Source organism: Haliaeetus albicilla, chromosome 3, assembly GCF_947461875.1.
Source record: "Haliaeetus albicilla chromosome 3, bHalAlb1.1, whole genome shotgun sequence".
In the NCBI taxonomy this organism is placed as follows: Eukaryota; Metazoa; Chordata; class Aves; order Accipitriformes; family Accipitridae; genus Haliaeetus; species Haliaeetus albicilla.
Window position 1 is genome coordinate 64,347,675 of NC_091485.1, and position 27,753 is coordinate 64,375,427.

General features: G+C 46.3%; 1 protein-coding gene across 4 annotated transcripts in view; it reads left to right on the top strand.

Annotated features, from left to right (window-relative positions):
* Positions 1 to 27,753, top strand: part of ZHX2 (zinc fingers and homeoboxes 2) — a 79,126-nt gene that overhangs the window by 17,495 nt on the left and 33,878 nt on the right. For 3 of the 4 annotated variants that reach the window (XR_011324128.1, XM_069779988.1, XM_069779986.1), the window contains exon 2: positions 17,084 to 17,155. The gene's annotated coding sequence lies outside the window, so the exon portion shown is untranslated. Of the gene's footprint in view, positions 1 to 16,574; positions 16,633 to 17,083; positions 17,156 to 27,753 lie in introns of those variants that run through there. The other variant, XM_069779987.1, reaches the window with a different exon arrangement.

Below are 27,753 nucleotides of genomic sequence, written 5' to 3' on the forward strand. Positions count from 1 at the left end.
TCAATGTATTACAAATCAACCAGAGTAGGGTAATGAGAAATAAAACCAAATCTCAGAACACCTTCCCTCCACCCCTCCCTTCTTCCCGGGCACAACTTCACTCCCGGATTCTCTACCTACCCCCCAGCGGCACAGGGGGATGGGGAATGGGGTATATGGTCAGTTCATCACATGTTATTTTCTGCCGCTTCATCCTCCTCAGGGGCAGGACTCCTCACACTCTTCCTCCGCTCCAGCATGGGGTCCCACCCACAGGAGACAGTCCTCCACGAACTTCTCCAACGTGGGTCCTTCCCACGGGCTGCAGTTCTTCATGAACTGCTCCAGCATGGGTCCTTCCCACGGTGTGCAGTCCTTCAGGAGCACACTGCTCCAGCGTGGGTCCCCCACGGGGTCACAAGTCCTGCCAGAAAACCTGCTCCATGGGCTCCTCTCTCCATGGGGCCATGGGTTCTGCCAGGACCCTGCTCCAGCATGGGGTTCCCACGGGGTCACAGCCTCCTTCGGGAACCCACCTGCTCTGGCGTGGGGTCCTCCCCAGGCTGCAGGTGGATATCTGCTCCACCGTGGACCTCCATGGGCTGCAGGGGGACAGCCTGCCTCACCACGATCCCCACGGGCTGCAGGGGAATCTCTGCCCCAGTGCTTGGAGCATCTCCTCCCCCTCCTTCTTCTCTGACCTGGGGGTCTGCAGGGTTGTTTCTCTTACATGTTCTCACTCCTCTCTCTGGCTGCCGTTTCCGTCCATCCCAACTTTTTTTCCTTCTTAAATGTGTTATTTCAGAGGCGCTACCACTATCGCTGATTGGCTCGGCCTTGGCTGGTGGTGGGTCCGTCTTAGAGCCGGCTGGTATGGGCTCTGTCGAACACAGGGGAAGCTTCCAGCAGCTTCTTACAGAAGCCACCCCTGTAACGCTCCCCCCACCCCCCAAAACCTTGCCATACAAAGCCAATACAACTCTCTCTTTCCACACTGAGTTTTAATCCTTGGCTTCCTTCAAGACCTTATGTTATTACACTGCTACTACAGGTCTTTTGGTGAAGTACTGCTCCTGCCTTCCTCCCCAGCCTTTTAGAGTTTCTTTGCTCGAGAACACCTCAAGGTCATCCCCAGCCTCGTTGGAGAAGCAAAGAGAGCGGTTTATCGGTGCTTATTTGATCCCATCTCTCTTAAAGTTAAAGCACCTGGTATCTGCTTGCATATTTTCCATCCCAGTATTTGTGATACAGAAAAGTTTTGTTAAGAGAGTTAGGTGTGGCAGCACTGAGGAATAAAAATGGTTTACACAAGGTCACGCGGGGAATTCAAACCTCCTCTCCCATAGCCTGGCTGGGACCATACCCTCTTCCCTCTCCTTTTCCTCTGGTGCACCCGTGTGCCTGGGTTATGAGTTGCTACCTGAATAGCTTGGCTTCTCAGTACAGTGTAGGACACACCGATTTCTGAGCAGGTACCTAAGGATGTGCCAGCTGAGTGCCACGGGTGGCAAAGGCCACATCAGACCTGCAAGTCTCTTATTTATCTGTCTGCTTGTGTGTTTAAAGTTACTTACTGCCTTTGGCAAAACTAGTGCAATCATTTGGTCTACTGGAATTGCCCAGTTAAGTCTCAGATCAGATAAAAGTCTATTGAGATGTGATTATCAAGAAGAAAGCATCAAGATCGCCAGCTTGGCCTCCGTGAGGAATGTTGGTTCTGACTTGAAACAAATACATGGCAAGGCTGTGATTTCAGCTTGGTTTTCTCCCAGAATAAGAATGGGAAGTGTCTCATCTTTTGTAACAGTCTTTACCCCCCACCCCCTCAGTGAAACTTGGCGGTTTTTCTTCCTGCAAAGGGGACCCAGAAAATTATTTTGCCAGAACAGGGTCCAGTCAAGATGCAAACACGCTACAGAGGAGCTGAGTCTGAAATGTTACTTCTCTCCAGCAAGTTTCCTATATATATATATTTATATGTGCCAGTTCGCTTCATAGCCATGGAGATCAGGGATGCCCAGCTTCCCAGGGCATGCAGCTCTCATGTATAGCCTGTTCCAACAGATCACAGGAGATGGGACCTCAGTATAATGTTCTGAATTATGTCTCCATTCCCAGTTCCCCCTCTTCCACACTCTCCTTGCAGCTAGGAACTCACTGTTACTGTAGTAATTCACACCAGCGTCCCAAGGTTCAAAAAGAACACTTGCTACTTTTACCTGTTTATTGGGGGGTTTTTTGGAAGCAAAATGCTAAAGACAAATAAACAAGTCAATAAACAAAGCATTTAAATGAATGTGCAGTCATTATAACTGGTATCAGGACAAAGGAATGCAAACTGGCCAGTCTGTGGCTTGATGCCTTTAGCTCCTGTCCCTCTGTTTTGTTTTTAATTTTGAGCACAGGAAGGGGCCAGTATATGACCATATGCTTACAAAATGCTGGTTACACATGTCTTGCAAGCAATGTTGTCACAGTAATGATATGTCACGTATGTGTCATGTTCGGTCACGCTGTGAATGTACCTGTGTGACTCCAAACCTTACTGCATTTCCTTCTCCTGTTCTTTGTCACCAGTAATAACAATTATTACCAGTCAACTTCTGCATCCATTCTGAATAAATTGGAAATGTGATTTCACTTCATTCAGTGCCGGTGGGAAATTCATACCCTGGGAAATTTGCAAGGGTATTGCAGGAAAATGTTAAGCATGTGCTTAAGCATCATTGAAGTTCATCATGTTAAGTGTGCTCTTAAGCCTTAGGAGCTATTGACTCTTTCCAAGCGCTGGTCTTAGTATGGAGCGTTCTGAAAGAATGGAAATTGATCTTCACTTGCAAGGCCCTGAAGATGGAAATGCACTTCAGGGAAGGAATAATCAGAAGTTGATGCTGATATTGCTGTGAACATTGTCTTGGTCATACCTTTTCATTTTCCAAAGATAAGATCCTTTCAGCATGATCTAAACATTCCTTCAATTTTCAAAAATTAGGGGTTTTTTTCTTCCCTTGTGATTTGTTTTCCCTTATTTTTCTTGTCATGTAATCGCCTTTGCAGTTTTAACAAGGTTTTGAAGTTAACACTACTTTGAGGCAATGATATGTAGGCCAAAGAGGTTCACACCTCTTTGGTGTGAGTGAGTTCTTGTGATTTTTGGGGAGGGAGGTCTTGTGATGAGAATGTGGAGGAGCAGGGAATCAAGGCTCCTAGGTCCAGATTCGATCTCTGTGGCTTTCCCGCCTATGAGCCTTTGGCAAATGAGAGATTAATGCAGACTCCATATAACCATCTTTAAAATAGATCTCCCCTGGGGACGGTATGGATTAATTAACATTTCAGAGGCGCTTTGCGTTCCTTTGATAGGTGTTGCAGAAATGCAAAAGGTTTTTTTTTTCTTGCTAGACATAGGCTGTCTAAGGAACAGATTTTAATGATGTTGGTTTACCTCCTAAGAGCTCTTTTTCCAATGGAAGACTATTTAACTTCTTATGTATGTACCAATATGGTGGTTTACTGCCAATTTGAGCCAAGTAAAATACACAGCGTCTGGACCAAGACTGGATTTGGTACCTTCACATCATGAAAGCTCATGCTGATAATTTGCCAGTAGCCTCAGGGCTCTGATAGTAATTTGCCAGATGCTATACTGCACCTAATTTGCATCTGTATTTACATAAATGCTTTAATTAAAATTATACGCACCAACCTGAGATAGATGAGCAGCACTGCCTGCTATTTGTTTACATTCCCTGACAATAAAACCCTGCCTTGGCTGCTTCTTGCCAATTGTATGACTAGACAAGGCTGTTTGAGGTGTGGACTAGAAACTTGACAGATTTCTAGTTAGGCTCTGCTGCAAACTGAGGAGCAACCTTAAGCTTCCAGGACCAGATTCTGCCTTTATTTTAGCAGCAGAGGAGATTTGAGCATCTTGATTCTAGGGGTCAAATTTGGTCCATGGATGCTCTAGATTTAGGGTAGTTTTGTGCAGTCAAGACCTATAGCTTCTTGCTGACGATGTCTGCTTTGTCACACATGCAAAATGTGAAACCCCACTGAGGACAGTAGAAAAACATTTCAGATACAGCTTCCATCAAGAATAAAATTTCTGAGCACTGTTCATCTTTGAATGGAGCATTACAGAGCTCCTTGTAGGGCAAAGTGGTCTGAATAAAAGGGATTTCAGGGCCCAAGTGGGGTCCTGGTTGTTTCAGTGAGACATGTGAGAGGTCATGGCTGAGTTTGGATGAAGGCAGTAGACTCTGGCTGAAGTTTTTGCTTAGACCACACATTTAATCTGGAAAATGCAAGGATATAAATACAAATTAAATCCAAGCTGTGCAGTTTGCCTTTGGACAGTGGAGGATGTTTTGGCCGATATTGCCATGCTGCTTCCCAGTTATTCAGAAGTTGTCATAAAGTCTCACAAAGGAAGGAAATCGAGTGGCAAAGTTATGACCGATTTCACAGACCACTTTGAAGATACATGAAAGACAGGCTAAAGAGAGCCATAACTACCCTCCTGGATTTGGAGGGTTGCTAAGCTTTATTTGAACGTGTTTACTTAACTTGCTCTATACGAGATACTTCAAAGCCGCTGTTTCCCTCATTGAGAGGTTGTATATATGTCGGGAGTTGGACTAGATGACCTTTAAAGGTCCCTTCCAGCCCAAACTATTCTATGGTTCTGTATAAATGTGAGCATTACCAGTCGCTTTCTCTGGTGACCTCTGACTATATTTGCCCGTAGTTATTTCTGAATCCAGTTTGAGAGTCCATTCAGGTTCAGCATATTTGTACATTAACCCGTTTGCCTGGTAGCTGTGACGAAGAGGATAAACTGCCCCACGTATTATAACCTGCTGTGGGACGGGTGGCCAAAACCCGTTTATTGAAGTCCATATGCAAGAGCACAAGCACAAAAGCATCTACGTTTGTTGCAAAGCGGCCTAAATATTTAAATTAGCAAGTGTTAATAAGCAGGGTGAAGCACACGTCTGAGGGTGCGGGGTGGGTGACAGTACAGGGTGACCCAGTGGCAATGGGAGCCGGAGCCTACCCCGCTCCCCCGAGCATTGCAGTGCCGGCAGCCCTCAGCCTGGTACAGAAATGGCAGCCGCCGGCGATTGCAGGGGTGATACGCTGCCGGGGGCACCATCCGCCCGGCAGCTGGGGTCTGCTGGGGGGATCATAGCTGGGCAGCACTTTGCAGTGCTGGGACATGGTGGTCTCAGTCGAGTAACGGGCACGACAAAGCCGGATTTGCAATCTTGCAAAGGCACAGCCGTAATTTAAACTGAAATGACATAAATAAATCCGAACTATCAGTCTTGCTTTACCTCTTCCATAATAAGAGGATGAAAACACTTCCCATACTAAATTCATTATGGCGGGTGCGTGCTCTGATACTGGACAGGAAGGCGGGGAAGGCAGCTGAAGGAAGGCGGCCCTCATTTCCCCTGGTGTGAGGGAGAGGAGGGGAAGGTACTTGCTGGTTACTCAGTCCTGCTTTTTACGGTCACTAACAGGAGTGAGGAGGGCGGGCAGAGCTCAGCTCCTCTCCGCTAACGAAGCTTTTACAGCATGAGGGGAGCAGATGAAGGAGAGGGCCTGGGATGTGGCGCACAGGGTAAAAAAAACGTTTCCCCAGGGAGAGTGTCCTCTTAGGGTGGGATATGTGTTTCTGTGAAAGTCTGCTCTGCAGATGCCTCCTCCGGCAGGGAGGTCCATCGGCCGGTTGCCCCTGCTCACCCCTCCATTTTCCCCTCTGCCGTCCGCACCACATCTCCCGCCAAGGCCAGCGCCGCAGCCCAGCCCCTGGGGAAGGAGCAGTATGGCGGCTGGCGGGCAGGAGCCCAGGAAGGTTGGGGTTTGCAACCCTGCTTCAACGCTGGAACAGCCACTGGTTTGAATTTGGACCAACATCCAAGGTGTTGGTAGCTCTGTTGGTACCAAGTTTGGTAATTCTGGCTATCCCAAGGTGATCTCTCGGTGTGTTTTGCGGTGGGAGAGCAAGCCAGGGAGGAGGTTCAGCGAGCAGCCCTGCGTTTGGAGAAGGTTTCCTTCAAAAATCATCGTGTCTGTTTGATTTTAAAATTCACCGCTAATGCTTTAAGTGTAGCGAGTGCTGTAAGCCAGCCTTTAATCAGCCTGTGCGTATTTTAAGAATTGTGCCAACTGTTGCTGCCTCAGAGATACCTGGAGATTTGGTCGAGAGAAGCCTGGCCTAGTTTTTCGGGGTTGCTGGCAATGCATTTCATTTCCCTATTTAACGTGAGCCTCTCCAGTCTTACTTTTCAAGGCGTTTTCCTCAAAAGGTTGCAAACCTCCAAGCAACCAGTTAATGCGTGAGGGAAGAGAGAAGGCGGGGTGTAATATAGCAATAATTCTTGCAAATAGAAGTATATTAAGAACTGCAGTTCAGCCATGGATGGAGTTCGGTTGTGGTGGGGTGCTGGAAGGAGAGTCACCCTTAGGCGAGGGGACCTCCGGCCCTGCCGCGGTGAGGGCATCTCACTTGTCTGCAGCTCTTTGGTTATAGATGTGCAACGCTGGAGGCAGCATCCAGCAGGCTCTTGCAGGACTAAACATTACTTAGCAATAACTGAAAACATCAGTGTTATCAACATTTTTCTCATACCTAATGAAGACAAGTCTTAACTGAGTAAAATTGTGGCAAGAAAATGTTGGGGTTTAATCATTTGCATATCAGAAATCGTTAAGCTGTTAAGCTGGGGGAGTTGTTTCTGTTACGCAACTGGTGTGGTGTAAATGATTACTTATCTTTCCATCCCAGCTCTCCAGACTGGGAAAATGGAATATAAAAAGGCTGAGGGATCTGTCCTGACCATGCTCTGGATCTTGAGTATGCCAGATGGGTATCCCAGAGCAGGAAAGAAATGTTTGGCTTAGACCCTTCTCAAGCTCTGTCTCAGAAGTGTGTGTGCAAACGGCCCTGCTCGCTGTGTGCACGGGTCCCTGTGAAATGAGGTCTTGCCAAAGCAGGCACCACTCTTGGGCAATGTGTTGTTATTCCCAGCATCCCACCACCAAAATATGCACAAAAACATCTCTCAGAAGTAAAAGGACTCCATCCTGGAAAAGCACTTTAGAACCAGTTCATTAGCTCTTTGTTTTCACCAAAAGTTAATTAGAATTCCCAACTACTTTATATATTTTTTTCTGCTGTCATCTGGAGCTGCAAGCAAATTTTCCGAGTTGTTGTCGTGGTTTAACCCCAGCCAGGAAGTAAGCACCACACAGCCGCTCACTTACTTCCCTCCCCTATCCAGTGGGATGGGGAAAAAATCAGGAAAAGAAGTAAAACTCCTGGGTTAAGATAATAGCAGCTTAATAGAACAGAAAAGAAGAAACTAATAATGATAATGGTAACATTAATAAAATGACAACAGTAATAATAAAAGGATTGGAATATACAAGTGATGCACAATGCAATTGCTCACCACCCGCCAATAGATGCCCAGTTAGTCCCCGAGCAGCGATCCCTCCACCCCCACTCCCCCCAGTTGATATACTAGATGTGATGTCACGTGGTATGCAATATTCCTTTGGCCACTTTGGGTCAGCTGCTCTTGTGCCCCTCCAGCCTTCCTGCTGGCTGGGCATGAGAAGCTGCAAAATCCTTGACTTAAGACTAAACATTACTTAGCAATAACTGAAAACATCAGTGTTATCAACATTTTTCTCATACCTAACTCAAAACCACAGCACAATACCAGCTACTAGGAAGACAGTTAACTCTATCCCAGCTGAAACCAGGACAGTCGTTCCTACTACAAACTGTCATGTGTTGGTAGGCATCCTCCTAGAAGTGCCCTTTCTCCATTTCCCACCTGTGTGTACAGATGAAGTTGATATGAGACCTTCAAGATGTCTGCAGCAAGTCACCACCTCCTAAACCAGGATCCAGCCTTTTGTCACCTGAGGCCAGTTCTTACTTATTATTTCTATTTCAGAGTGCCTCAAGACACACATTGGGGTTGATGAAAGGACATAAAGCAAAGCTGGAGATGGTGCCAAATAGTTCATAACCATGGAGGAAAACTTGGCAGAGGGGCAGAGAAAGGAAGGGATGAATTCATGGTAAAATGTGTGTGAGTGTTTTTAATGTGTTTGTCTCACGTTAGCTTTCCTAGATGTTGTCAGCTAAGTTTTGTACACCTAACAGCAAAGGCGTTAAATAGTATTTAATAAACACAGAAGCAGTATGGAAAGAGGGCATTTACTGAATTTAGAAATCAATCCAGATGCTCTTTCACTGTTAGTTGGACTTTATTATAAAAAAAAAAAATCTACCTTTCTGATTTGGAGTCACCCAGCAAAACTAATCCTTGGCTCAGACGGATGTTTGACTTAAGTTCTGATGTTCTCTTTTTCTTCTTTTTAAACTAAAAAAACCTTAGCTTTAAAAAAATGATATGGTATTTGCAGAATCAATAGAAAAGCTGACCCAGATAAAAGTGCGCAAAAATTGGTTTCATGCCCTAGAACTTTTCCTGCATGCTTTTTGATGCAATGTATCTGATCCTTCAAAAAGGAGGTAACATACAGTGATCTCAGCAGCTTTGAAGAATTGTTCTGGAAGAATAATAAGGAGCACTGGAGAAAGGGGTGTGCACGTGTACCTTTTTTTTCCCCCTCATTAAATATATCATGAGATGGAAGAAATTAATGTCATGTTGCTGGTTATGTGGAAGGGTAGGATAAATTTTGTGTGAAATCTGGTTTTGTCTGATTTTTAAAGGGTGAAAGTGCATTTCTCCTGAACAGCACTTCACAGTAGGATGTGAATTGCACTTTATCTTCCTTGGTTCAGACCTACTCCTAGTGGAGTGAGTGGCAAAGGTGTATCCAAATAGTAGCAGGATTTGCTCTCAGAAATGTAATTATGCCCTGGATCCTGAATCAGGTAGAAAGCTGTAAAATGCATCTGCTGCTACAGATGCATTCCAATATAAGTAGAATCCAAATCTTAATTTGATTCAAATACAGCACTTAGATCTGCAGGAATCAGACATTCAGTGTCTGAACCTGTATTGCTTTGACTTCCAAAAACATCCCAGCCTGTTCAGGGCTGTGGACCCAGTGGCGTAACAAATCAGCATTCAATGCAGGCATCGCCACAGTGAAGGTGATAAATTGATAGGACAGATTTGTGGGACCGGAGACTGGCAGGCTGTAGGGAGAAAGTTTTGTTCCATCCCTTTGTATTCTTTGCCTTAAAAAAACCCAAACTTAAAATCTAGCCAGAGGGGAAGGATGGGCCCAAAGTTACTGATTCTTAACAGAATAAGCAGACACGGTGCCCAGCCTGTGCTGGCTATCCCCAGGATAGGGAGAAAAGGCCACAACAGCAACTGCTTCATGGGGATTTCCACAAGCCTTTGCAGTCCTTGGGGTCGGACACTGTTTTTCAGTGCTCGGTGTATGCACTTTCCCTTTTCAGCTGCATGTTTGTGAGCCATTGACGCTGCAGCGCTGGGGGGGGAACCAAAGTGCTGGTGCTGGGGCTGTGCGGCCAGGGAGCAAGTGCAGCAGGCAGGCACGTGCCCTGGGTGATGCTCACCTCAAATGGGCAGCTCCAGGCATTCGCAGTGAGGAGGGCAGCTGAAGCTCAGCACCGAGCAAGACCATATAGCAACATGTAGGGGACCCCGGGCAACTTTTCCTACAGTCTCTTTGTGGCTCCTTTGATTACTTGTAGCTGAAAATAGGTCACCTGGCACGAATGTAGGGGCTGCTGACCCAGGTGCATCTCACTTAACTTTCCAGATATAGACACATGGACACTCTTACTGAAAATAAGAGACTGAATAACACCTAATGGTGCTGGTCTTCACGAATGAGTGAAGCACGAACACAATTATTTGAAAGGAGCGAAGTGATTTCTTGCTTTATATTTACACCCTGTGCTCATTTCGTTTCTTGTACCACTTTTGCACTGACGGCTGCTGTGTTTGGCAGGAATTTGCAAACATGACGGCACTTAAAGCCAAAAGTAGGAATGGTCTAAACAGCCGGAAAAGGGAAACCCCTTCCTCTCGTATTTATTTTCGTAACAGCAAAATGTAGTCACTGGCTGGTCTCAATCGGTCTTTTTTTTTTGTTTTTCCAAGGTTTGTTTTTTGGTTTTTTTTCAGCTTGGGGGTGGAGGGAAACAAAAGAGGGAGTGAATTAAGAGCAGGAGAAAAGAGTGTCTGCTGTTGGGCTGTGTCATGTGGTGAGGAAATCAGGCTGAAACTGGAGAGACCAGGCCAATCCTAACAGCAGTACTGAGAGGCTTTAAATTGTGTCACTCTGACAGCGGATCTAAGCGGTGAAAATAGCTAGTGATGTTTCTGGCTGCAGTCTAGGTTAAATAGCATTGTGAACACGTGAAGTTGTGTTGATGGGCTGCTGCTCGCATCACTTGCCCTACCTGCCTGCATGATGCTTATTATAGGCAGTCTTGAACGATGACCCCCATCCTTTCCAAATTGGCACATGCGTTTAGACCACAGGGACTGATGTGAGTTAGCATGTTTTTGTATTGTGTTCACTTCGGTTCTCTCTCTGTTGGTCTTTTCCTCTATACTACTGCTGTTGCGATGAGCTTGGGTATTTGGGGGGGAGAGGAAGGAGCATGTGATTCTTGGCTGTGTCCCTTGTGTACAACGTACACCACGTCTCTTCAGCAAACCTGTGTGATGACACCTCGATGGATCTGAACACAGGAGCTGCAACGCTACAGGCTTGGGGAAGAGTGGCTGGAAAGCTGCCTGGCAGAAAAGGACCTGGGGGTGTTGGCCGATAGCTGGCTGAATATGAGCCAGCAGTGTGCCCAGGTGGCCAAGAAGGCCAATGGCATCCTGGCCTGTATCAGAAATAGTGTGGCCAGCAGGAGCAGGGAGGTGATCGTCCCTTGTACTCAGCACTGGTGAGGCCGCACCTTGAGTACAGTGTTCAGTTTTGGGCTCCTTGCTACAAGAAAGACATGGAGGTGCTGCATCCAAAGAAGGGCGACAAAGCTGGTGAAGAAGGTTTTAGAGCACAAGTCTTATGAGGAGTGGCTGAGGGAACTGGGGTTGTTTAGTCTGGAGAAAAGGAGGCTGAGGGGGAGACCTTATCACTCTCTACAACTACCTGAAAGGAGGTTGTAGCGAGGTGGGGGTCGGTCTCTTCTCCCAAGTAACAACCGATAGCACAAGAGGGAACGGCCTCAAGTTGTGCCAGGGGAGGTTTAGATTGGATATTAGGAAAAATTTCTTCACTGAAAGGGTTGTCAAGCATTGGAACAGGCTGCCCAGGGAAGTGGTGGAGTCACCATCCCTGGAGGTATTTAAAAGATGTGTAGATGCGGCGCTTAGAGACATGGTTTAGTGGTGGACTTGGCAGTGTTAGGTTTATGGTTGGACTCAATGATCTTAAAGGTCTTCTCCAATCTAAGTAATTCTATGATTCTATGATTCTATGGCTGTACATCCCATGGTGTTGAAAATTAATTAGCAGATGAACAGTCCAAAGCTCGGTTGTTTAAAAATAAATAAAAGTTATTGCTGTATGTATGTTGGGCAGCAAAAGCATCCTACAACAGTGCTACTGTAGCAACTGCTGTGTTGGAAAACAGTTATCAATCATGGTTCTGGCAGAGGAGGGTCTGACATCTGTTTTCCAACACATTTATTACTATGGGCAAGTAGGTAACTAACCAGGGGGTGACAGTCTGAAATGCAAGGTTTAAGAGGAATAATGTGAAAATAGTTTAACTCTTCTAAAAGCCAAATAAATTAATGATGAACTTTCTGTTGGCCAGAACCCTACAGGACATCGCGCTCTCTCTGGTTGAATTTTCTTACGCGATCAAGCGTTCTTCTCCTTGCTTTAAAGCCCTTGCTGCCAATTTAAAATAGTATACAAGACTGAGATTTCTCACCCTTCAAGAAAACACTTTGATTTGTTGAAGGAAGCTGGGAACAGTTAAGGAGATAGGAAAGAAAGTAATATACCTTTCTCTGTGCTGACATCCACAGCTGGGGGATGTGTTGAAAAGTAAATATAATCCGCTTTGAGCGGTGCTTTCCCATTCTCTTTCATTTTGGTTCAGTGCTGTGGTTCCCAATAAACTAGACTTAACGACAGAAAGCGAGGTGCAGAAAGGCTGTACAACCTCAGCGAAGATGCATGGAATCATCCCCCTGTGCTGGGGCTGTGGGGGTTAACGTTGTTGTTTGTTTGCATATTTTTTAAGAAAGCGCTGAGATGAGAAGTGGCAGAGAGTTGTTGTCCATCTGTCTGTCCAGCGCCAGGGAGGCCAGGCCAGGACCCTCGCCAGCCCCTGCCTCACCTTGCAGCTGAGGCCAAGCATGGCTGCTGCTGGCAGCCAAACCATGTCTTCTTAGTGGCTTCAGGTAAAACTATGGATGGGCATGTCTCGGCACTGAGCAGCCTGCAGCCGAGGGCTCGGAGCAGTCCCCTGGGAGTGGCAGTCAGGCAAAAGTGGCCTCAGTGGTTCCCTGGGCTGCCTGGCTCAGCCATCCACTGCCCCAGAACATGACTCGTGCTTCTCCCTGGCGGGATATAAGATCAGTTTCATCCTGATAGAGAGCATGTTTTCTGAAATCTTCTAAAGCTCTAAGAGAGGGGGAATAGTTTCTGTGACAGTGCTGCAATAACAGTGTAAATCTGCCTAAACCTATGAAACTTTTTCCTTTAATTTTTTTTTCCCAAGACAGCTTATTTGCTTTTTGCTCTTATTTACACTTATTTTGCTGTTATTTGCTCTTTGCTTATTTTTATGCTTCTGAATATTTCCAAAAGCAGCTGGTGACATTAAGAAGGCATTGCAAAGAGGGGTTTGGTCCATTCCTGTAGTTTATAGGAGTTTTCCTGGGGGAAGCAAAGGTTGGAGAGCTGCAGCATGCTGCAGCCTTGGAGTGACTCCCTGGGACAGCTTCTGCTCACAGGTACCTGCAAATGGTGCAGCATGGATTAAGGCCTCGTGCAAGCAGTTGTCACACTGCTGAGGTGGAGAAGACAACCCTTGGCAGGAGCCTTCTACTCTGTTTTCCAGGTCAGCGCCAGTGATTTTACCAGGGAGCGCTGGGGCTGCTGGCAGCAGCTACTGTGGGGTGGAAATATCTGTCTCCATTTCTGCTTTGTTCAAAAGGCTGGAGAAAGGCAGCTGAGTGCCAAGTGGGGTAGGGGTAAGACTGCTGGGGCTGGAGAGGTGTGGGGGATATCCTTCGGGCCTCTCCAAGCATCGCTGTCCACATGGTGTGCGTGTGCTTATGCAGAGACCTCAGAGCACTTTGGGTTTTTTAATGGCTTTTTCACTGTGTATTTAGGTATTTGATGGAAACTCTGGATTGTGTTTTATGCGTTTGTTTAGGGATGGGGGCAGGGATAGGTTAATTTTATTAGCTTTGTAAAAAGGTGTTGAAGTGAAGGATGCTCGTGAGCACGTTACTCCCTTGTGCTGAAGTCTGCCAGGTTTGGTGATGTTTAATGAGGACCAGCCCAGCAGCTGGGAGCTGTTGGGGCTCTCGGGATCCATCGGGATAACTGGATTTTCAGCTTGTGGAGACAGACGACTTTCAGGAACGCTTGTATCTGCTAATCATGCTGTAATAACAGTCTGCAATCTACAGGCTGCAAACCCCCCATTTCCAACACAGCTGTGCATATTTAATTCGATAGAAGGCATTTCTAGTCTAGTGTTAGAAGTAATTCAGATCGCTAAGGTGGTAATTTTGATCATGGTAGTTTTTAGGGAAATCTAGGTATAAGCTAGAGTGAAAAGTTAATGAAAGCCTAGTATGGTACAAATGCCAGGGGGTGAGGCACGGGGACATGGTGGGTGGCTGCCAGTGCCCCAGCCTGCACCCCAGCCTCGCTGTATTCCTGCCTTGCTGAGCCAGCAGCGAAGGAAAGCAGCATCCCAGGGCTCGTTAGCTTGATGAAGAAAGTTTGCCCTGACCTATTGCCTGTGCCACCAAATTTTGAGTGTTGGGGCAGGAGAGCCATGGGGATGGGTCACCAGCAGTGCCGGAGGGGAAGCACCAAAGCCTCATGGGGCTGCAGAGGGTTGGCACCACCTTCTCCTCGGTGATGCTTTTGGCTGACCGCAGGGTTTAAACCACCAAGTTGGCACCTTTCAGGAAAAGAAGTCAGGAGGAGTTTGGGTTTTATTTTTCTTCATCTCGAGCGCAGCTGGGGAAAGCAAGTGCTTTCAGGGCTCCCAACTCCATTTCTCTCTGTAAAATGTTCTTTTGCAAAATTGATCATTTCCGTAGGTTGAGAGAGTCTCAAAGGAACTTTTCTGTCAAGCATCTAAAAAGTACCGTTATTTCTCTTCCCTGCCCTAACAGCAGCTCAAGATTTACATTTTAGCTCACTAAGGATATCTTGACAATCTGTTTTTTGCGAGAAATTGCATGGTGAACAAAGCAAACTAACCCCATTTTCAGATGGTTAGTGCTGTAGTGTTTGGGTTGCAGAAACCGTGTGGACTGCTGGTGTTTATCAAGTTACATACTTTAAAGAAGTATTTTAAAAATCTTTTTGTTTATTTGGTTTTGTTTTGCCATGAGTGGTTACTTTTTTTGGAAAGCAGCTAGAATAATGAAGCAGCTGGTGGCTGAGTCTCCTGCTCAGTGTGCAGAGAATGAAGGATGGCTGGGGTAGCTGGAGTTACCATCTGCGTACTGCGGGCTACGTAGACACACACAGAGGCAATTCCTGTGAACCAGGAGGTGTGTGGTAACTCATAAACCACTGTCACCTGTTTTGTACATGTACTCACCGGGAGTACACTGCGTGTGAGCCAGCAGATACAGATCTCCCTGGCTCTTGTCCGTGACTCTGCAGGTGTTTATGTGGCACAGCTCATGTAGGTGAGGACATGACACCTGTGTGAATGCCCTCCTGTGGAGTGGGGAGGTCTGGTCTGAATTCACCTGATCCTGGAGTTGTGATGCATTTCAGCGAAGTGATGCTTTCATGCCAAGGAAAGCTGCTTCCCCTGCCTTGAGCTGGCTTGGAGTAAGCGTGCCCCCATGGGAGGCTACTCAAGAGCTGCCCACGCAGGGATGCTCAGGATGAACAAACTTGGGCAAGAGTTTTATTTTCATTAGTAATTACCTACCTGTTGCAAAAATTTGATGTTTCTGTATGAAACATGGTTGTGACTCCTTCATTTCACTGTTGCCTAACTCCAGGCTTTCAAAAGCAGTAGCAGATCTCCCAGAACCATGAAATTGTTTAAAAGATCTGAAGTATGTATGTATATATATGTATATACATATATTACCAGCTTGTTTCTGAGCTGTTATATTAAATCCAAATCATATTCTTGTAGCCATAAGGGGTAGAAACTTTTTGCATACTTTCTGAAGAGGATTGCGCAGTACAAGTATAAGTACAAGTACAAGGCAAGGGACTGGATTTAATAACCCTGGAGATTTCTTCCTGCTTTACGTTTCCAAAAGCAGGGATCCTCGCAGAAACTTCACCAGCTGGGTCTTTAAGAAAAGCACCAAAAATTGTGAGGTTCATTATACAGTCCTAAGAAGCGACAGCACCATACATATGTATTTATTTTAATTAACTTTCTAAGCAGAGGTTGGAGATCAGGGGAAAGACAGGGCTGTGTTGCTCTGTAGGTGATTTTGTTGTTCTTTAGAAGTGTTTTATTCATAGGGGTGGTTTTGGTCCTGTTGGCAAGATGTAGGGTCAGTTTTGCATGTTGGACAGCACTGAAAACGCAGGATTTCAGACAGCGGTTTCGGTATAATGTAACTGGACTAAGCCCATTAAATACAGAAACAGCTTGGCCCCAGGCTTGCAGCCTATGATGCGAGAATGGAGGATTTGACCCAAAAGAGGGAGGAAGGGCAGTAGAAGGTGGCCTGCTGAGTCTGAAAAGGGGTGGAGGTGTAAATAGCACAAAATCTGCAGCTATCCCGTATGTTTATTTCTCTTCTACAATTCAGTGAAACTAGCATTTTTTTGCCTTACTCTGAGATGGAGCAAAGCGAGAAGCAGCTTCCCTTTTATCTATGAATAAACATGCAGCTTTTTCTATTCTAAGCTCTTAAAAAATGGTTTTGGTTGTGTAACAGCTCCTGGCCTCCCAGCTCCTCCAGTAGCCATGATGCTCTTTCAGGAAATCAAGTCGTATCTTCCTTTGAAAGACCCCAAAAAATATCTTCCTAACCTGCTGGGAAGGAGCAAAAGACTCTGAGTGATTTCTTTCAGGTTTGCCAGCTGACCTTCCTCTGGCCAGATAACGAGAGCCTGAAGTTTCAGACTCAAATACTTCAGCTTGAGCTGAAAATGCAGGTTGTGCTCTTGGTGCTGCTGAAGCAATCAATAAGCTTCTGCCTCTTTTCTTGAGGTACTAGCAGGGTGTTTTGCTGCATATATTTCTTTTACTCAGAGCGGTCCCATGACCATTTATTTTCTCTTTACCTACTCTTTCCAGACCTGCAGGCACGGTGTTTCTCAGGTGTGTATACAGCTGCTGCCAAAGGGGAAATTTTTTATATCAGTTCTGCTGTTGCAGCTGCTGAAGCTAAACCTTCGTCTCCCATTTCTTTAGGAGAAAAAAAAAAAGCAAAAATGAGGAAAGTCAACTTTAGCTTTGGGACACAGCAGGTGAGTCCCTTTAAGGAGGAGAAAGGCAATTTTGATGGCATTTTGTCGGAAGTTCCTGGTAGCCAAACAGAGCTTCTTCTGGTACGTGTCTGCTGCAGCAGATGTTTTGTGGGTATTTCCAGTCCGAACCGCAGCGGTGGTATCTTAGGACATCAGTGCATGAGTGCTCTCCACTGTCTGCTTGGCCTAAGAAATGTGGATGTTTTTTTCCCCAAGAGGCCCCCAAGGTTCGTTGTGTTACTGTAACAGGGCTGGAGGATCAAATCTTTCAAATTCTGCTTCTGTCAGTGGTGGTCAGTGGAAAAGGGAATTGCTGCAATTCCTGTCAGTCGGCATTCCCGGGTGCTGGCAAAAAACCTAAATTGCCAGTCAGAGAGTGGAAGGGATGGCTGCTATTTTCTCCTCTTTTTTTTTTTTCTCCTGACTGACATAGCTTTTTCCTCTTTTGTAGGTATCAGAAGTTCTGCTTGCCTTCAGAGAGGTATAAGTACTGAGATTCCCAGGATGTAAGAAGCACAGTGCTGTGAGTAGCTTTCTTTTTTTCTATTTTCCTTTAAATGAGAAGCCTAAGCTTGCTCAAACAGAAGGAAGATTTTTAAATTTTTTTTTAAAAAGGCACTTTAAGAAATGTTTATAGCAAGCAAATCCCGTCTTTTGGAACCAGTTGTGTGCCTTTGGCACCTCTTTGCAACCCACAAAATAAAGTCAGCATTGTATTACCACATAGGCTGAATAATTATCTCGCTGCAGATAGGAACCACATGAATGCATTTAACTGAGAATATGGTCAGCAGAATAGACCATTAGCACCATCTGAAGCTTGTTTGTTGTTTCCAAGCTTTACCAGCCATTGAAAGACAAAATCTTGCTGGAGAGTTGAGGCGAGGCGTTCCTTGGGAAGAAAGCCTGCATCTTTTGAAAGAGAATAGCACAGATTGGCTGTGAGGTTGTTTTTGTGTGTGCGCACAGCACCCCAGCCCTGTCATCAAAACAGAAAACTATCCAATATTTAGTTCTTCCCTGATGTGATAAAATAGCTTTGGAGGAACTTTTACACCACAGGAGACACCTGTGTACTTGGCTCCTGCCCTTGCTCCAAAGCAGCTCGGTCAGGAGCTTTTTTATGTGTATATATATTAAATACATATAAGTATATATTTAAGGAGCAGCTGCACTCTGGCCTTTTCTGGTGCATTGCTAAAGGGCCTGGGCTGTGATTTCCCAGCAGCTGTGGCTGGTTTGCAGCTCTCCAGGTGGACCAGCTGGGGCTACACTAGACCGACCTCAGGAAACCCTAGCTGGAGCCTCTGGCTGTGTGCCTGGCATGGTGTGGGCTCCTGCGGTAGCTCCTCTGGACTGGTGTAAGGCTGGATAACAGGGCTAAAATTTGGACTGGGGGTTTGAATGCCATTGCTCTGGACTTCACTGCTTTTCTGTAAGTAAATTTTCCTTAGCAGAGGGGTTGAACAAGTTGGGGTTTTTTTGAGGTTTTTAAAATCAGACCAACTCCCATCCCATTTTTACCATGTTCTCTGGTGATGGAAATCTATGGTTACTTGGAAATCAGCAGAGTTTTGTTTCCATTTTTATTTCAGTGGCTTACAGCCTGTTTTCTGCTACAGCAACACAAATCTATTTGGGCTAGAGCAGAATAAAATCCCAAATTGAAATCAGCCTGAAAAAAAGAGGGAGCTGTGTTTTGTTAACAGGAGAGAAATGGAGTCCATCAGTCTTTGGTAAAGATGTGGTAAAAATTCCTTAATAAATACCTAATGAGTATTCAGAAACTGGTAAGCAAAAAAATTGAATAGGGAATCCTACTTTCAGCCTTTTGTGAAGGATACTGGCAATGAGTGCAGTTACTGGGAGAAAAGGGATGTGAAATTATGACTATGTTTTGTGTATTGATCTTCACTCAATAAGGTTAATAGTTTGTATTCTCCCTTTGAATCACAAATGTTTTCTCCTAACTCCTTGGTGTTTAAACTGTCACACGATGAGACCTGCTGATCGAGCTGTGGGGTGTTTTGGGGTTTTTTTCAGTCACTTACAAAGCATTGCACAGGATGGGCTCTGGCCTCTTTTTTTTTTTTTACATCTGTGTTGGCTCCAGAGTGATGGGAAGAGTAGATGCTGATTTAGGTGAAGAAAACTCAGCAGAAAGATGCCACGTGTACATATTGTGTCTCTGAAAGTACATCCATGGGCTAGAAGTGTTCTTTGCTCATCTCAAAAGCAAAGTTTGCTTGTTTTTCTGTTAAGTAGGCAGTGTTGAAATTTGGGAAGCATTTCTGAGGTCCTAATGCACCCCCGCTGTGGTTGCTTCCACAAAAGGAATAAATGAGGGGACCTGCTCCTGGCTCTTCAAAGGTGGACTGCTAGTCCCAGGTAGATGTTGTCTGTGGTGTTGAGTCAAAGTGAAGCAGTGATGCTGAGGGCGGCATGCAGTCCGTGGGTGCCTCTGATATATCATAGCTGTGTTAAGAGGGTGAGAGAGAAAACAAGAGCAGGCTGTTTGGAAGCTGCCCAGGTAACTTGGGTATGGACTCAGATGGCTCTGAAATTATTGCAGTGAGATGTAGTCATTGCTCAGCAGAGAAAGGAGACTGTAAATTCCCATTCACCTGTCTCCTACCACTCTGGCTGTGTGACAGAAGCCCATGTGAAGAACTGGGGAGCACGAGATGGCTGCAGTGGGGCAATGCCATCCAAGAAACTCTGTCCTGCTCAGAAGCTCTGGGAGAAACCAGAGCTGGAAGAGTTCGGTTCCTGTACGTCCCCTCTCTGTGTCCCTTTCTGGTATTGTTGTGCAGAATGTTTCAGGATCAGGTGTTCAGCAAGAGATTTGACAGGGAGAGGGTAACAGAGGCTTCTTTGCCATTTCCCTTATTCTGTTCCCCCCCAGCACCCAGAGGTGAAACTTGCCTGCGGGTGCTCGCAGAGGTGCTGTCCCCTGCAAGGGGTGGCAGTGGGGTATGCAGCAGTGGTTCTGGGTGGCTCCAGCTGATATCCACACAGAGGGAACCTAGACCAAGTGCTCATGTGCTGTGTTATGAGCAGTCAGGTGTAGTGTTGGTTTGGGGAGCTCCTGCCACTTCCAGTGGGCTTGGGAACATCGATGAGCGAAAAGAGGGAGGGCAGGATGCTGCAAGTCACAGTTGCTTCACCTGTTAGGCTTTAATCCACCTCCCCTTTGTAAGGCAGCATCTCTGTTCTGCTATTTAAAAGCAACATCCACTTTTTTTATGGGCAAGATCCCCCGATGGAGTTTTGTTCTCTGGGCAGTGCAAGGCAGAGCCATCTCTTTGTAGGGAATCAGGCCCTGGGAGGATGCAGGGGGAGGATTTCCTCCAGGCTGTATGCGCTCAAGGAGAAGCATCTTCAGCTGTAGCATGGTGGTGTGGCTGCTCTCCCACCCCAGGATGCTGTGTGCGAGGACAGGTTGGTGGGTTGGCCGCAGATGCGGTGGGGCCTTGGGGTTGCGCAGAGCAGGCTGCAGCGTTGGGCTGTGGAGGCACAGCAGGTCCTGCAGGAGAGCACGGAGGGCAAAGAAACACTTTTCATGTGTTGGAAATACTTGGGGAAAACTAACTTGGGAAAATTAACCGGTTTATCTGAAGGCTTCTGGATGAGTAACTACAAAAGAGATACTTGTTGCAGTGGACCGTTCTCTACCAGATGAGGTTTAGATGGGTTGAGGGGCTTCAGAGTTAGTTTTCTTTTTTTTTTCTTTTCTTTTTTTTTTTTGTTACTTGGAGCTTGAGCAGTGAATTTGCAAACATTTTCTGTCAGAAAAGAAATTTGCAAACATTTTCTGTCTTGCAAAGAAAGGGTCTGACAGCAGTGTCTCCTGTGAGTGCCAGCGCTACGTACGTTAATGGCTTTGTGAAATGCAGCAGTGGTGCTGCCTCCTTGCTCTTACGTGGGGTGAGAGATTGGGTTCCAGCTGAGGCAGCCCTCAAAGGCCAAAACCATCACTTGTTACCAGAAAAGCCACATCTCTAAACAGTGCACTCCTCACAAAATCAATGCACATTTCCCCTGTGCTTGGTCAGGCGACTGTCTGGAAATGTTGGACAGACTGCATTTTATTTTTCAAGAGGAGGGGGAAATACTGCTATAACTGAAGATTAGAGATGGGGAAGAGAAGTTGGTTGGAGAGCAGGAGAAACTTAGTCAGGAGAGATGCTTAGCCAAAAGCCTCTATTGCTCCCTTCGTCTCAGACCTGGAAGCCAGGCTTAGGCTTTGGATCATGCCGGTGGTTCCCAGCCGGGAAGGGGTGAGGCGATTTCTTCTGTGTGACTGCAGACTCGCAGTTCACTCCACAGCCAAGGGGAGGGAAGAGGGCAGGTTTCCCCAAGCGCTCAGCACTTCCCGGGCTTTGGTAAGGATGGAGTTGCTGCTGCCTGGCTCTTCAGCAGCCCCAGCATGGTGGTCCTTTGGGACCTTCCTCTGTAGACTGGAGTTGATGGTGCTTCAAGAGGCAAAAGCAGGTTTTGTTCCATTCTTCTTATTTTTGGTACTGTCTCTTCTTCCTTTTCTTTTCCATTAAGCATGATGTCACAAATGACATCAGTCCAATAACTGCTTGTGGTTGTCATAGTCACAGCCTGTGACACCCAAACAAAGCAGCAGGAAACCAAAGCTGGCATACAAATGCTGTAATATTCATCACATTCCTTTTGGTTAATAACTATGGGGTTAGGTATTTATCTTCCATTGGAAAAAAAAAAGAGGCAGAGGGGTTAAAAGCACAAAACCAAGTCATTGAGGGGGAGGAAGGTTGTCCCCAACTCTGAGCAACGCAGCTGCACTTCTCCCTCCTGGTCCTCTTCCCCTAAGCTAACATTGCTCTGGACCTCAACTGCTCGACTCCCTTCTGCAGCCATTCCCATCACTGCAGACCACGTGGTGATGGCGCGGCATGGACAAAGGCAATGGGAGAAGTCCCACCGCCTCTAACACAAGCTGTGTCCCCAGGGAAGAGCCTCTCAAGGGCTGGCAGAGAGTGCCAGCAGCAGCCTGTGGGTCAGCCAGCTTTGTTGGATGGCTGAGGTTGCCGTCCTTGTGGTGCATGGACAGAGAGTGTAGAAGGGTTTTTTCAGCTTGCTCGGGGGTGAGATGTGATGGGCAGGGGGGGTTGTTGGGGTTTTTTGAGGGTGTTTTTGTTTGTTTCGTGTTTTTTTTAAATCTGTAAAGTAAGCTATTTTGGGTGAGCGGCAGAGCTGGTTTGCCCTTGCCAGGTTTAATCTCTGCTCCTTCGGAGTTTTGCACAGTTGGCCTGATGGTAGGAAGGCACCTGCTGCAAGAAGTAATTCCAATAATTTTAAAAAAATTTTTTTGCAGAACTAGATCTGGTGCGAGCACCACATTTGCAAGATGAGTGCTGGAGGCAGGTGGTCAGGGCTGGCTGGGAAGGAGCCACCTAAGCCCCTCGCTGTAGCGGGCATGTGGGGAGCCACTGTCCTCATGTGCCTTGCCAAAACTTCCCTTTGCCCTGTGCCATCCCGCTTCATACCCCCACAGGGACATACTGACCCTGAGCGCTCTGGCATGGCTTCCCCAAAATATTTGGGCATGTGATTCCTGGGCTGAGCCTGGATAACTACCCAGCCCTGCGTGAGTTGGGGGCAGGCAGCGAGTGCACAGAGGGCAGAGTCCAGCAGCAAGCGCTGCCCGGCTCGGGGGCTGCGGGTTCAGGCATTTGGTGCCGCAGCTCCCGCGGGCACTTGCAGGGGGGTGCTCATTATATAATAGCTGGTGGTTGATTAATATGCTGTGAGTCAGAAACGCCAGGGTATTTTAGCTTTCTGTAGTTGCTATGGCAACATTATTTTAACAAATAGCTTTTTAATATTTAATTAAAACTCAGCTTTTGGCAGGCTGGAGTAAGAACTATTACAATTACTACTACAAAGGGTTAGCAGTGAAGTGTATTTCAGAGCCACGTTTTTTTGGTTGGGTTTTTTCCTTCTCCCCCCCCTCGCCCCCAACTGTCAGCTTCCAAAAAAAAAAAAAGGAAAAAAATAAATAAATCACTGATTCATTAGTTGTGAGAAACATATGCTTGTTCCCAAGACACAAAGCAAATGTAATGCAAATCTGCAGTTACTCTTCACAATTGAAGGTTGTCACTTCTTTAATGTATAGTGCCAAGCCAGCACTGTAAGGACAGAGTGGTGTGATAGTGTTTATTAATCGCTGCTTTGTCGCTGGCGTTCCTTCTACCTTTGCCTGCCGGATGAGATCATTCCCATTTTGTTTGCTTCATGTTCCTTCTGTGTCAGGTTGGATGCTTTTCCCTCACCAGCTTGTAGAGGAGGCTGATGCTGTGTCCGGATCAGGCTCTGGACTGGTTCCTAGTCTTTTTTTAGGTGAGCTCCTCTGCTCCCTGATAGCGAACGATTCTGCAATGGAGACAAATGAACAGAGAACTCAGTCTCCAGAGAAAAATAAATATTTAACAGCTCTCTTTGTAAATACCCTTTATTTATAGAACAGTTGCAGGTTCTATCGTGCTTGGTAAATGGGGATGCTTTTTATGCAAGAATTCTGCCTTGAGGGACTCAGTGGATACTTAATGTCATCTGTGATATAATAATGAAATAAATGTGTCGCTCTCATGGGATTCCCTCCCGGCCCCTATTTTCTGTGATTTAACTTCAGTATCGCACACTTTGTCTCTCTTCACATTGCATTCCTTAATATTGTGCTGAAACGTTATTTGGAAGGCAAGACCTTTATTTCCCAAGGGGAGGGGAAGGCTGTTGAGTGTTTTGACTTATGCAGAGGAGTCTGAGACTATATGTACCTCCATCACATATCACCATGGTGTCTCGCCAGGTCCCTGGAATTGATACGCTTGGCCTTTCGCTCTCCCAGAGGCTGGGATGGTGCTGTTATCCCATCTTATAAATGGGGAGAGGTAGACCTGGGGTGATGGACTAGGATGTGTTTCATGCCAGCTGTCTGTAAGTTAAGCAGTTGTTGTATAGTAGCTGTCTAACCGCTTCTGGCATCAGTTGAGAGACTGCACCGTTTGCAGAGATGTTTCACCCTGCTTTACAACAGATGTTTGAGGCAGGTCTCAGGCGTAACCCTCAGAGTTGTCCGTCTCTCCCCAGTCACTCTGAGCCATAAACTAGATGGGGAAAATTAAGTGAGAGAAGCACCATCCTGCACCAAAGATCTTCTATACCTATTTCTACAGGTGGTCCGTAACAGCGTCCGAGGCTGGAGCGTGTCCTCGCTCATCATGCTCTGGTCACGCAGTGTCGGGTCCTCCTTCCAAAGCAGCACAGCCAATCTCTGCCGCATGTTGCTCACAGGTGGGCATCCAGCATTAAAGAGCTCACAAGGAGATGCAAACCCAGTCCCCAGGCATGTAAACTAAGGTGCAAAAGATTTGCTTAAACTTTTCTAGCAAGCGAGGAAGAGAACTAAGGCTTTCCTTCCTATTTATGCTGAAGGTATGCTGTTGCAAACAAAATTATAGTGATAATACTACTGCTGCAGTAATATTGCAAACAATATGGGTGTGTTAGGTAGTTCTCCTTCTGAGTTGCATCCCATACTTCTTGTTTGTGAATATCACGGGGTGGGGAATTAAGTAGCTGAAATGGAAATCGTGGTGAGAACGCAGAGCAATAACATTTCTACCTGGAATTTTCATCATGCGGCCAAATTTTGGAAAAGATACAGAGAAAAATGCTGCAGGATAGCGATCCTGCTTGGGCTGTGTGCTAGGGTGTAACAGAAATGCCCCCAGGTTATGGGTGAGAGAGATGTGGCTGATAGCCAAAATAAGGACAGTAGAGCAGATGGGAGAACAGGGAAGGTCAGGAGCACCACCATCCCTGAGCGGAGGTGGCACGGAGGCAAGCAGTGGGCTGTTGGGGAGGGATGGCTGTGCCAGGAGCCTGTGTGGTGAAGCAGAGCTGGCAGTAAGCAATTTGGGGAATCCCTGATGAGTATTGCTCCCAGGTGTCTTGATGCTCCAGATCTGCCCTGGAAAAGGGTTCCTGGGGAGGCAAATCAGGTTAGTCAGGAGGGGAAAAAAAGTAAAAGACAAGAGCCTGTATTTTTGTTTGGGTAGATGAGCACTGGAGTTGTCCTGGAAAAGTTGAAATATGATTTGCAGGGGGAAATAGAAGCTCCATTGCAAACACAGACTGGTGTAAAAGAGTTTACCTGCCAGGTCTCCAGGTCAGCCTCAACTACTCAGCCTCTCTGTATGGGTGTAATGTGCTGTACAGATTTTCAGTTTACAATAATTTGGGACTGGCACATCGTCTGGAGAGGCATGACATGCATCCTGGCAGGCCTGACTTTCCCACCCCTGAGGGTAAGAGTGGATCCAAGCTGGCAAAAAGCCCTGCGTGGGAGTGAAGGGCATATCTCTCCCAAGTGAGTACTCAGAGATATTGCAGTAACAAGGACTGACCAAACTGAAACCTGAGGGGCTTTTTTTTTTTTTTTAAATGGTGCTTTGGGATCCATGCGCACACCTTGTATTGCAAGTTGGTGATCTGTCCCAAATCCCCATGTAACTGAGCACGCGGTCTCTTCCCATCACCCAAACCCTTACTCCTTACACTTAAAGCTAACCAAGGCCTTGCTAGCTTTCCTCTTCAGTGGCCCCAGTTGATTTAAAATGCACACTGCTACTTCCACATCTGCCTGGTAAGCAAGAACATCAAGGAATGGAATAGTTGGGTGAATTGAAAGGAGAGAGATTGGAAGTGACAAAAATTGCAGTGAACTTTCCTGGAGCTTCCCATCTCCACCTGTCCCAGACCTTTTCTTTATCTTCTGCTGCTGTTGGTAGTTTTTGGTAGTATTGTCTTCTCAGTGGCTGCTCGCTTGCTGGGGTGTCTGTTGGAAATCAGGAGGTTGATATTGGAGCACTTGAACCTGTGAGTCTGCTCATGTATTGGAGAACATGCTCCTGTCTCCTAACCCAGCAAATGCAATGGAGGGTGAGTATCACATGCTTTGCATCATGAATAGCTTCATGCAATGCAACTATGGTATTGCACAGGTAATGTGTGCTTAGTCCCAATTTTTCTGTTGGTGGAGTTAGGGTAGAGCAGCACATAGGCACTGAGCACAGTAGTGGTCTCTGAGTTGTCTCAGTTTTCACTGTCAACGTTAGTCATGACTCGGGTATAAACAATCTGGCATGTTTCCTGTCTGCGCTTCTCCAAGCACAGTCTTCTACTTGCACGCCTCAAACCAGAGTGTAACTGCATTTGCCGTGCTCTGAAATCCAGCCAGGCTTGCTACAGATGAATCAAACCCCACAGTGCTCAGGGCAGCTGGGTTTCAGATGCTTCCATGAGTGTGTGTAGGAAGGGTGAGGAGTGAGTGCGGTGCTTGGGGTCTACTACAGGAGGAGACGAGCTCCAGTAGGATGGGGAATGGTCTTGTATTTATTGTTATTATTTGTTATTAATAGTATATTAAAATTTATTTTATATATAATAAATATATATAATCATATCTAATGATTATATATTAATTATTATATACTATATAAATACAAAGAGAAGCTGCTTTTTTTTTTTTAACTCCATTTTAAAGCATTCATTGGATCCCCCATCTTGATATGACCTTGCTCTCTGATGGTTTTCTCTTAAGTAAAAGAGCCCACTAAGTGACCGTGGACAAGCCATCCCTCTGATGCTGGCGGAGTGCAGAGAAGGATCAGCTTTCTTCTTTGATCTTGCTTCTGCCAGAGTTGGTAGCAAAATTTCAGAGGACTTCAGTGAGCCAGGATCAGCCCCTCTAAGAATACTCCCAAGGCACTTGGAGAAAGCACTTCTTTCTCCAGTAGAGTAGGTGAGAAGCAGCCCTTATGTGCCTGTTGAGGGGAAGGGAGAACACCTTTAGTAGGTCTTGCTTCATTATGAACACATTCCTTTTGGTGCGTGTTATCAAAAGGAAAGAAACTTCCACAGCGGTAGCGTAATGCGTAGTGCTGCCTGTTACAGCAATAAGTTTTGGTCTGTTACTATAGAAATTGTGCCGCCACTTAGAAGATCCAAAAGCACCTTACTTTGCTGTCTGTGAAAACCTGAAGGGTGCATTTCATGCATGTCATGAGGATGTCTGAGCAACTCTTTCCAGCCAAGTCTGGCTGAATAACTGTCATTTGGATGGACTCCTGACTGCGTACGTTAGCCTTGCGCTAGCCCTGACCGCTGGAGGTGGTGGTGAAGCCGGAGGTACACCCTGTCTTTTAAAGCTTCCAGAGCCTGCCTTAACATAAATCACCTTTGGGGATCCCAGAGAGGGGTTTTGAGCGTAGAAAGCAGACAGGGCAGGCTGGGCGTTGGGTTTGCATCCCCTGGCATGTAGTGTGTGCCCACAATGGTGGCACAGGCAGGCGCAAGGGAGCAGTGGTGCACATCTCCCTTCCCAGTGAAGAATGGCTCCTATGTGCCCTTAAGCGTGGGGCCGACCAGGTAAAAAAAAAAAATCCTGTGCTCATTTATGGTCTATCTGGTCCACACAGAGCTGTGTGCACAGGGACATGATAAATGGAGGAGAGGGAGATGGTGACCTCCAAACAGCTGCTGTGGTGGTAGTACGGAAGGAAACTGTTTTAGCTGCTCTTGGTTTTGGTTGAGGGGAAGGTGACTCCAAAAGAGCATTTGAATGGCAAAACAAGTAGCAAGGTATTTTGAAGGTTTCATAAACTAGTTCAAAAGGAATAAACGTGAAAAGATCTCACTTATAAGGGTGGGGAGTTTCTAGGCTGCAGCTCTGAGCAGCATCCCTGGGTTAGGAGTGCTGTGTAGCACAGTGCTTGCAGATGATGGAGCTGTGAGTTCATTCCTGTATGTTGGTTTGCTTCAGGCTCATGGAGGCTTGACTCCATACCTGCCTAGCACCTCTCTCTGCTGGTCTGTCTGTGCTCTCCTTGCCCAGAAGTGCAGTGTCTGCAGGAGGGGGCTTACTGTATTGCTGGCAGTGGCTGGGGCTTCCCACTTAGCAAATATTAAAAACAAAAAAAATGACTAGTAGGTTTAGCGGGTGAATTAACCCTGCAAATCACAGTCTGTGCTTCTGACACCTGGCTTCTGCAACCTGTTGCTTGTCTCCCAGTGAATACACAG